The sequence below is a fragment of the Penaeus monodon genome, chromosome 38 (assembly GCF_015228065.2).
Source record: "Penaeus monodon isolate SGIC_2016 chromosome 38, NSTDA_Pmon_1, whole genome shotgun sequence".
Taxonomy (NCBI): domain Eukaryota; kingdom Metazoa; phylum Arthropoda; class Malacostraca; order Decapoda; family Penaeidae; genus Penaeus; species Penaeus monodon.
Genome location: NC_051423.1, coordinates 2,030,420 through 2,039,671, shown reverse-complemented (window position 1 = coordinate 2,039,671; position 9,252 = coordinate 2,030,420).

The following is a 9,252-nucleotide window of genomic DNA, read 5'->3' as shown; positions in this document are numbered from 1 at the left end:
CACACAACCACACACACACAAACCCAACACACCACACACACCACACACATATATATATATATATAAATATATATATATATATATATATATATTATATATATATTATATATATATATATAATAAAAAACAAAAACATAAAACACAAACACACACACACACACACACACCCCCAAAACACATATATTAAAATATATATATATATATTTTAATATTTTATATATATATATTTTATATATTAATATATATTTTTTTTTTTTTTTTTTTTTTTTTTTTTTTTTTTTTTTTTTATATTATTCCCAATTAAACATATATTAATTTATTTTATTTTATGTTTATATACTTTATATCCCAATTCTTTTAGGGTGGGTGTTTTTTGGGAATATTTTCTATTTATGGGGTTGCAGATTATTTATTAATATTATAAATAATAATTTTGAAAGAACAAGGGGTGTGTGTGTGTGTTGGTGGGTTTGGTGGTTTTTGGGGTTGGTTGGGTTTGTTTTTTCTTGTTTGGGGTGGTTTGTTGTTGGTGTGTTTTTATGAGTACAATTCCCCTATACACAACACCCCACCACCACACAACATACATTCACCCAAAACACACCCCTTATATAATTAAATAATTTAATATTTTATAATTAATTAATATATATATTATATAGTATTATTTTTTTTTTTGTTTTATAATATATTTATAATAAACATATATATATATATATATTATATATATATATTATAATATATAATATATAAATATATTATATATATATTAAAAATCTAATTATTTTATATATATCCCATATATATTAATATAACATATATTATTTTATAAAAAAAATATAATATTATATAAAATATATATATATATATTTTATTATATATATATATATATATAATATAAAATATATATATATATATATATATATTTTTTTTATATTGTGGGGGCCGCGTGTGGTGGTTGTGGTGGTGTGGTTTGGGCTTGGTTGGGGTTTCGAGTCAGAAGTGGTTGTTTTTTTAATCAAAGGAAATAAAATAATAAACTGATTTCTAAATGGTGTGGTGGTGTCGTGGGGTTGAGTGGTGGTCGTGGGGGGGTGGGTTTTGTGGTGGGTGTGTGGGGTGGGTGTGTTGAGGTGGTCGTGTGAGTTGGTTGGGGTTGAGTTGCGCGGTTGTTCCTTGTGGTGAGGTTTTTGTTGGTTGTGGGTGGAAGGGTGTTGTTTGGGCCCTTGGCAGGAAAAAGAGAAAATCATTTTCCAAAAAGGTCCACGGCCTCCCAAAACATGGGCCTACCAGTATGAACCCAAGGAGGTTCCACATGACTAAATTTTCTTGCTGTGAGCGGGGTCAAACTTTCCCCCGGTTTTTTTTAAAACGATTATATTATGTTTACAAAAATATTGGATTTAATTATAATATAATCTTAAGGAAAAACCCCCTATAAATTAACTAAAATTCTGTAATTAGTATTTATTATTATATATATATATATATATATATATATTTTATATATATATATATTATATATATATTATATATATATAATATTATATATTATAATATATAAAATTGTTTTTTTTTTAAGTCCCTATACAAGGGTGGGTGTGGTGGTGGAGTGGTTGGGGTTAGTGGTTTGTGGGGGTGGTGGTGGGTGGCTGTTTGGGTAAGTTTTGATGGATGATGTACAGAGGTTGGGTTTGGATTTTGATTTTTTGGGTTTGGCGGTGGTTTGGGGTGTGTTTTGGGTGTTTTTATAGTACATTTTATTTATGGTTACCAAAAACTGATTGGTGGGTTTTTGGGGGTGGTGGTGGGTGGTTTTGAAGGGGGGGGGTGATGAACACCCAACCAACCCACACACCCACCAACACTCCCACCCCCATTTTTATATATTCATATATATATATAATATATATATATATATATATATATATATATATTATTATTAGAATAATCTATTTTTATTATATGTAATATATATATTTTTTTTTTATTTTTTGTGTTTTGTGTGTGTGTGTGTGTGTGTGTGTGTGTGTGTGTGTGGTGTCTTTTTGGTAGTTTCGTTTGTTTTTTTTTTGTTGTTTTGTTTTTTCTGGGGTGTTTTTTGTTTTGTTGGTTTTTTTTTTTTTTTTGTTTTTTTTAAGTTAAAAATTTAAAATTTTATTTTTTAAATTTTTTTCTTTTTTTTTTTTTTTCCTTTTTATTAAAATTTTTTTTTTTTTTTTTTTTTTTTTTTTTTTTTTTTCGGGGGTAACACAAACAACCCCAAACACACCCAAACAACAAACCCCCTAAATTTAAACATAAAATTTTTAATTTTTAATTGGAATAATTTTTTTTTTTTCCCCCAGCGGCTAGGTAGGCAATCGGGGGTAAAGTTCCTTGCCCAAGGGAAAAACGCCCCGGGGCCCCGGTGACTCAAAACCCTAACTCAATTGCCTTCGTGACGTTTTTGAGCCCCGATGCCAAAACCCTGGGCCAAACCGGGGCCCTCATGTTTTAATATTGCATTATATCATAAACATATATATATATATATATATATAATATATTTTTTAAAGAAAAATTATTTTATTTTATGTAATATTATATGTGTGTGTGTTTGTGTGTGAGTTGGTGTTGTGTTGTTTGTGTGTTTTGTTTGTGTGATTTGTTGTGTGTGGGTGTGGGGTGGGTGGTGTGTTTGGGGGTTTTCTTTGTGTGTGTGCGTGGTTGCGCGTGTGTGTGTGGGGGTGTGGGCGTGTGTGTGTGTCGTGTGGTGTGTGTGTTATGTTTTGTGTGTATGTATGGGTGTTGTATGATGGTGGTTGTGTGTGTGTGTGGGGTGTGTGGATGTGTGTGTGTTTTGTGTTTGGGGGTGTGTGTGTGTGTGTGTGTGTCTGTGTGTATGTACACACAAAAAACAAAACCACACCCCACACACCACACACAACACACACCCACAAAAATATATTTATATTATAATATTATATATAATAAATTTTATATATATATAGGGTTGTATATTATATATATTTATATATAAAATATATATATATATATAAAATATATGTAGTTTTTATGTATATTTTATATATTTTATATATCATATATTTATTTATATATATATACTATATATGGGGTGTTTTGTGTGTTTTTGGGGTGTTTGTGTGTGTGTTTGTGTGTGTGTGTGTGTGTTTGGTGTATACATATACAATTATATATATATTATATTTTATATATATTATAATATATATTTATTTTTTTGGCATACACACACACCCCAACACACACACGCACACATACATTATTTTAAAATTTAATATTTTTATTTTATATATATTATCTATTATTTTTTAAAATATAAATACATCATACATACATCCATACATCCAAAACCTTATACATTTACATATACATATACATACATACATACATACTTTACTTTCATACAAAACATATATATAAAATTATATATTTATACTATAATTTTTTTATATATATATATATATATATATAATAAAATATATTAAAAGCGCGTCCCCCTAAAAACCAGCTAAAGCGCCCCTTGGCGTACGTTTAAAGGGAAACCCCCAAAATTCCCCCGGAGACATTTAGGGGCCACTAAAGCGGTCAAAAGGGTTTCGGCTGAAGGGGAAAATCAAGTCTTGCGTCGTTCCATGGTGCGTGGGGTTTGGACATTGCTGAGAAGGGAAAAAAAAAACAGTTCATCAGGAATCTTGCTGGGGGGGTCGAAGGCCTTTTCTTGGAAAAGCCCTTTCGCCCTCCCTTTACCAAGCCCTGAAAAAAACTAAACCCCAAAGCTCCCACAGGGACTCCCAGTCCGACAGGGATGGAGGGATCCCCTTAGATCATTTTGGGTTTTTACGTAAAACGTTGGGCTGAGTATTTTGAGCAGTTTTTAACCCATTGGACCCCCCAAAACCGTTACCCTTGGATGCAAGTGAGCACATTTGCCGGTCCCGGGCCCCAACCCAAATTCGCGGGGGAAAACCCCCACCCTAAACAAAATTTAGGTGGCGTTTCCAAGTGAAGAGGGGGGAAAAGCTGCGGGCATAGTGATATCCCTGCTAAAACTCAAAACTGGGGGTGAACCTATGGCTCGGGGCCTGCTAAGTCCTAAACTGCCATCGGGGCAGTCTGGGTTACCTTTTCCCCCCTAAACCTGCTGAGGGGCCCGGGGGTCATCCCTTTTGGGGGGGAAAGGGGATTTGTTGGGATTGTAGAAACTCCCGGGGGCTTACCTCCCTAAGCATCCCCGGGCCCAAGGGTTTTCTCGGCCACATTTTTCTGATACGGTCCGAAAACCACCTATGAGGCCCCAAAACCCGGAGCAGTCTGGTTTTAAACCTCCTGGCAAGTCCAAAATGGGCCCGTTTATACCCCCTTTAAAAGTAATTGTGGAACGCCTTTCGAGATTTTGGTCGTGGGTTGCACGACAAAAGGCTTTTGGACTGGGCATCGGGAAGGGCTATGGGAAAAATCCTGGGGGCTGGGGGAATTCGCCCCACGGATTTTTGGCCTGATAGAAAACCCCTTTATACTGGTACTAAAAAGTGCTGAAACTTTGGGGTTTGGGGGGTATGTCGAACTTTTTCCCCTGTTTTCGGGGGTTTGAGCAAGGCTGTGCCCCTTCCCCCAAAAAATTTTTTTCAACACTTGTAGGGAAATGGTTTAATGGGCAGAGCTACTACCCAAAGTCATTTGTGGAGAAACACTAGGAAATATTAAGGTCTCAGCCCTTTTGACTTTCCCGAGGGATTTTTGGGGTCATCCAAATCGGATTCCTTGGAGTAAATTTGTGGCCCCTTTTTTGAGGGCTTTTAGCAATGGGGGGAACCCCCAAAGGACAAAGGGGTTTTTCCTGGACCAAGACCAAGTTTTCAGGACTTTGGGGGTTTGCTGGGGAAAAACCCCTTTTCCGTCGTTTGGGCTTGCGGCGAGGATTTGGGAATTCACAGAAATTTTCACATACCTTGGTGGGTAGTCCATTTCTCTGGTTGTCACCCCCGGGAAAGTCAAAAGGGGAGGGAAATTGGTCTGGAAACAGGAGCCATGAACTTGATCAACAAGAGCTTTTGGGGGTGTCGGTCCCTATGCAGAAGCACCAAGCTGCTTTGTTTTTTAAAGGGGCCTTTGTTTACTCCCATTTTTGCTCTATGGGAACGAAACCTGGACGTTACCAGTGTCTTGGAGTCTCGCCTTGATGCCTTTGTAACAAGCCCTTTTCGCCGGATCATGGGGTACATTTGGGCAGGACCACGTGTCCAACCGGGGGTTTTAACACCGTGAGACTGGGGATGGGGCCCCTTTTCCCGCATAATCCGGGATCGCCCCAAATCAAGCTATATGGCCAATAGCTGCTTCCCTATGGACGACCCTGCCCCTCAGGTTTTTTCTCTCTGCAGACAACCCCCGGGTGGAGGAAAACCTGTGGGACGGGCCCCGGAATTTATGGCTTGGGCAGCTGACGAGGGCCCGTCGCGAGAAATTAGGGGATGGGCCGTGTGCCGCCCGGAGACTCCCCCATGAGGGATCCTGTGGCTGAAGCGAAAAGGGGGGAAAGCGGCCATTTCGCCCCCCCTCGGCATTTGCCCCTTTATAATGATGATGATGATATATATATTATATATAAAATTATATAAAATATATATATAAAATACCCAATAATTTTATTATATATATATATATATAATATATATATATATAAAATACATTACATACATACATCCCTATTTTATATATATATATAAAATATATATATATAATAATTTGTATATTATAAAATTTTTATTAAAATACATACATCATACATAAAACATATATATATATATATATTTTATATATATATTTTATATTATATATATATTTTATTTTTTATGTATGGATACACAAACACACCAAACACACACACCCTATGTATTTATGTTTTTTTGATGGCAACGGTGTCCCCCGAAAAACCCCACAACCCCAGCTCCCCGCCCCTCTGTTTTCCAAAAAACAATTCCTGTCGAAAGGCCTCCAAGCCCTTTCCCTTAAAATCCAAACCATCGCTATAAATTTTTGACCCCGCCTGCCCACATTTATGTTTGCCCTACTACTTTTGTGTGGGCCGCTGGGCGCCCCTGATACCCTCCTGACGAAGGCTGGGTGGTGTATCATCGCCCCTTACATTTCCCGGGCCCCCTGTCCCCGCCCAAATTCCCCGCGAACCCTCGCCGGATACGTACGAGGGCCTTTCCTTCAAAATCAAAAATACAAAAAGCTACGCAAAAGGAAAGCATGTTAAAATCATATTAAGAACTCCTTGCTGTTTTATAAAACCCAAAAAACAAAAGGAGCAGTTTACACGCCGAGACCTGACCTGATTGGCACACACCCTCACCTCACACCTCATTCACCTGCACTAATCTTCCTTAATTGATGAATTGTGTTATTAGTGTTTTCTTCTGTGTATCGTCAAAGTTTTTTTTCTTTTTATTTTCACTTTGTTTCCCCCAAGCTCAAAATTTTGTATATCTTTTTTTCCCCCTTTTTAAAAAAATTTACCCGGGCCAAATTTTTTTTTTTTTAAAACTTTTTCCCCCGAAAATATTTTAATTTTTTAATGTTGGCAAATTCATTTAAAATTTTCAATTATTCTTTATATGGAATGTTAGTAAGTATTTCATTACTACTTGCGTCTTCATTTATATTCTGTGAATACATATATATTGTTGTGTTTTCTTTGTAATATTAATTTTCCCTGCTAATCGTTTTGCCCCATTCGCCCCAGTTTCATTACCCGATAAACCCTCAAAAAAGGGCTCCCTGACCACTCTACCGGACCCAAATTAGGGCTTTTAGGGAAAATTTTGAGTAACTTTACTAAGTTTCCCTCCCTAGGGCTTAAACTGAAAAACCAAAACGCTTTCGTGCCCTTCTTTTCGAAGTTCGATATCTCGTCCTCAGCACTGCCGGAATTTATAATTCTTTTTTTGTTTTAAGGGGTTGGTGAATTTTATACATGTAAATAAATGTGGCAGTCTTCCCGCTGGGAAATAATGGGAAAGCATTGCAGGCACCATGCTTTGTAGAATTAAAATATTATTTTTCAAACATATTAATTCAACGAAGGAATCCCGCGGGGCCCCCTTTCCCAGGAGTTACACTTCCCTTCCCCGATTGACCGCACAATTAAATTGGTTCAAGCCCCCTGCCTCCCTGTTCGGGAAAAAAAAATATTGCCTATTCAGGCCAAAAAAAAATGGGAAAAATTTTCTCTTAAAAGTATTATGGGCCTACTGGGAAATCTCTAATTATGACAAAATCCAAGTTTAAATTAAACCCTATTCTTTACTTGCACTTACACTTTTGTGACAAATTTTCTTATTAACCCCTTAGTAAAGGGGGACTGATAAGTGGGATTAAATTTTCCCCCCTTAGCCCTTTTTCGGGCCCAGTAAACCATATTTCCCTCCTCGGGATGTTAAATAGGGATTGTAAAATATATATATATTTCGCCTTATAAAGGGGACTGTAAATGTATTATTACCTCCTCCTTAGCCCCTTTTTCTGGCCTTTGTAAAAACCCATTTCCATCCTTGAAAACGATGTGCCCTCATTGGGTTTTTTTTAAGGGTTTTACCTTTCCCGGGCACCCAAGCCCCTCACACCAAATACTTTTGGGACGCGACGACCCTAGCGACCAAACGGATCACCCGGGAAAAACCCTGTCTAGTGGCGAGTGAACCTTTTATCCCTCTTTTGCCTTTGCAAAAGTTTTTAAAGTGTTTTCAGACGGCTCGAGGAGACCCTGGCGACCCCCGAGCGATGTAAAAAAATAAAATACCAAGGTGGGAGGGGGGTTTCGTTCCCATTTTCTCCTCCCCAGGGGGCTTTCCTTCCTCCTTGGGGGGGACGCAGGTGTACGTCAGCTTTCTCTTTGACACTTCTGGGGATGTAAATAAACATCCGCCCCGAAAAGGGGAAACCCCGCATGAAAACACTTTGGGCAGACAGAAAAAACCTAGAAGGGGAGGGGGGGGGTCAGGCAGGAAAGAAAAACAAAAATGTCAGACTCTAAACCACCCCCGTTCTCGACCCCGAGGACACGCGGGTCTCACTTCTACCCTTTTTACAAAAAACCCCCAAGACAAACCCCCCTTTTTTTACCCTTTTTTTATGATAATCATTTCCAAAATCATTTCTGAAAAGGGCAGGAAAAAACACCACTTAAAAGGGGTCAGTGTAAAACCGAAAAACAAACTAAAAAAAGAAAGAAAAAACAGAAAACCACAATTTTACCCTATTTTAAAAAATATTGCGGGTCTTTTTAAACTTAAATTTAAAAGTCGGGGGTGTTTTCAAACGCTGAAGGTAATCTAAATTCAATAGCAAAAAAAAAAAATCTAAGAACTGAACTGTAGACGATCCCACATACGTCATATTAATTGAACTGGGGTTATAAAAATAGTAATAATTGCAGGGGTTTATAAAAACAAGAAAAAAATATAGAGTGGGTTTTGAATTATAGGTTACAATTTTTATAAATCTGAAGAGCTTCCCCAAAGTCCCTACAATGCCCGTGTCCAAAACTAAATCAGGCAAGAGAAATTTAACGGAATTAAAAAGGGAAATCAAGCAGTCGGGAAAGGGGATCGCAGAAGATAAACCCCCACGGAGAATAGTATCAAAAAAGAGGCAGAAAAAAGAAAAAAAAACATCTACGTGTGATTTTTTTCAAAAAATCTTCTTTCCCCTGCGAAAGATACTTTAAATTTAGATAAACAGCCAGGGCCATATTTTAATCGGGAATTCAGATGTAAGCTTTGAAACAAGGGTTATACCTTAGAGCTTCAGATTATCCACTGAAGTGATTGAGACGATTAATCAGTAAACTTGGATCCTGAGGCAACTGCGTTCTAGACCGATTCACAATCATTTGCCGGAGAAGGAATATCAGCATAGAGAGAAGTATCATCAGCATATGCCAACATTTTGTTAGTAATACTGGACCACATATCGCTTGTATATAAAATGAAGAGCAAAGGGCCAAGAGCACTAACCTGAGGAACCCCAGAAGACACACGGAATACGAGCTAAGACTACTATCAGCATGAACACGCTATTGTCTACCAGTCGAGAATTCCGTTAAAATACTTAAAAAATTTGCCACAAACCCCACTCCAACTAAAAAAAAAACCCTTGTGATTAACAGTTTCAAAGACTGCACTAAAATCCAGAGAGACAAGCCTTGACTCATGGCTCTTATCT